Source organism: Schistocerca serialis, unplaced genomic scaffold (assembly GCF_023864345.2).
Source record: "Schistocerca serialis cubense isolate TAMUIC-IGC-003099 unplaced genomic scaffold, iqSchSeri2.2 HiC_scaffold_1233, whole genome shotgun sequence".
Classification (NCBI taxonomy): domain Eukaryota; kingdom Metazoa; phylum Arthropoda; class Insecta; order Orthoptera; family Acrididae; genus Schistocerca; species Schistocerca serialis.
The window spans coordinates 25001-27500 of NW_026047440.1; the positions used below are offsets into that span (position 1 = coordinate 25001).

Consider the following 2500-nt stretch of genomic DNA (forward strand, 5'->3'; position numbering starts at 1 on the left):
CCTCCGGCGGCGGCCCGGTGGTGTCGGCCGCGAAGTCCTCGGCTGCGTCGACGGGCGGCGCAGCGGCCTCGCCCGCGTCAGGCAGCGGGCTCGCTGCTCCCCGGCGGGACGCCGGCTCTTCCCCCCGACCGATCTCAAGCGCCTCCATGAATTGGCGGACAAGCTGCTTGTGGGCAGCTTGCCGCCGTCGGCACTTGATTGCCTCAAGCGTTCGGTCGGGGAACATCCTGATGAGCTCTTGATTTACAAAGAAGAACCGGGCGTCCCTCTCGAGGAACAATTCGGCCTCTGCCTTGGCGAGCGACAGGACTTCTTCCTCCGTCCACCTCGCGCGATGCCTCTCCGTGACGATCTCCGCGTTGGCGGCCGCAAGGTGTTGGCGGCGGCGATGGACCCCGAGACCGTTCTTGGTGGTGAAGCTGCGGTGGCACTCACTACAGGCGTATACTGCTGCAAAAGTTACAAGATTTTCGGCACGGCCGGTTGGCCGGCTAGGTGCTGGGGGAGTTGGGGTGGCACCTTCAGCGGAAGGGCCACCACTTTTTCTCTGATTACTGCCCCCAACTAAAAAAGGGATAGTGCGAGGGGGGGCTGGTAACCCCCCCAAGCCAAGAGAGTCATAGTTACTCCCGCCGTTTACCCGCGCTTGCTTGAATTTCTTCACGTTGACATTCAGAGCACTGGGCAGAAATCACATTGCGTCAACACCCGCTAGGGCCATCGCAATGCTTTGTTTTAATTAGACAGTCGGATTCCCCCAGTCCGTGCCAGTTCTGAGTTGATCGTTGAATGGCGGCCGAAGAGAATCCGCGCACCCGCGCGCCCCCGGAGGAGCACGCTAAGGCGGACGCGGCCTCGCAGCAAGGAAGATCCGTGGGAGGCCAAGGCACGGGACCGAGCTCGGATCCTGCACGCAGGTTGAAGCACCGGGGCGCGAACGCCGCGCAGGCGCGCGCATCCTGCACCACCGGCCAGCACGAGGCCGACCAACGGCGAGAGCAGACCACGCCCGCGCTAAACGCCCGCACTTACCGGCACCCCTACGGCACTCACCTCGCCCAGGCCCGGCACGTTAGCGCTGACCCACTTCCCGACCAAGCCCGACACGCCCCGATCCTCAGAGCCAATCCTTATCCCGAAGTTACGGATCCAATTTGCCGACTTCCCTTACCTACATTATTCTATCGACTAGAGGCTCTTCACCTTGGAGACCTGCTGCGGATATGGGTACGAACCGGCGCGACACCTCCACGTGGCCCTCTCCCGGATTTTCAAGGTCCGAGGGGAAGATCGGGACACCGCCGCAACTGCGGTGCTCTTCGCGTTCCAAACCCTATCTCCCTGCTAGAGGATTCCAGGGAACTCGAACGCTCATGCAGAAAAGAAAACTCTTCCCCGATCTCCCGACGGCGTCTCCGGGTCCTTTTGGGTTACCCCGACGAGCATCTCTAAAAGAGGGGCCCGACTTGTATCGGTTCCGCTGCCGGGTTCCGGAATAGGAACCGGATTCCCTTTCGCCCAACGGGGGCCAGCACAAAGTGCATCATGCTATGACGGCCCCCATCAACATCGGATTTCTCCTAGGGCTTAGGATCGACTGACTCGTGTGCAACGGCTGTTCACACGAAACCCTTCTCCGCGTCAGCCCTCCAGGGCCTCGCTGGAGTATTTGCTACTACCACCAAGATCTGCACCGACGGCGGCTCCAGGCAGGCTCACGCCCAGACCCTTCTGCGCCCACCGCCGCGACCCTCCTACTCGTCAGGGCTTCGCGGCCGGCCGCAAGGACCGGCCATGACTGCCAGACTGACGGCCGAGTATAGGCACGACGCTTCAGCGCCATCCATTTTCAGGGCTAGTTGCTTCGGCAGGTGAGTTGTTACACACTCCTTAGCGGATTCCGACTTCCATGGCCACCGTCCTGCTGTCTTAAGCAACCAACGCCTTTCATGGTTTCCCATGAGCGTCGATTCGGGCGCCTTAACTCGGCGTTTGGTTCATCCCACAGCGCCAGTTCTGCTTACCAAAAGTGGCCCACTTGGCACTCCGATCCGAGTCGTTTGCTCGCGGCTTCAGCATATCAAGCAAGCCGGAGATCTCACCCATTTAAAGTTTGAGAATAGGTTGAGGTCGTTTCGGCCCCAAGGCCTCTAATCATTCGCTTTACCGGATGAGACTCGTACGAGCACCAGCTATCCTGAGGGAAACTTCGGAGGGAACCAGCTACTAGATGGTTCGATTAGTCTTTCGCCCCTATACCCAGCTCCGACGATCGATTTGCACGTCAGAATCGCTACGGACCTCCATCAGGGTTTCCCCTGACTTCGTCCTGGCCAGGCATAGTTCACCATCTTTCGGGTCCCAACGTGTACGCTCTAGGTGCGCCTCACCTCGCAATGAGGACGAGACGCCCCGGGAGTGCGGAGGCCGCCGCCCCGTGAAGGGCGGGGAAGCCCCATCCTCCCTCGGCCCGCGCAAGGCGAGACCTTCACTTTCATTA

At 60.8% G+C, this 2500-nt stretch overlaps 1 pseudogene; it reads right to left on the reverse strand.

Moving 5' to 3' along the window:
* Positions 1-2500, reverse strand: part of LOC126436252 (large subunit ribosomal RNA) — a 7736-nt pseudogene that overhangs the window by 4245 nt on the left and 991 nt on the right.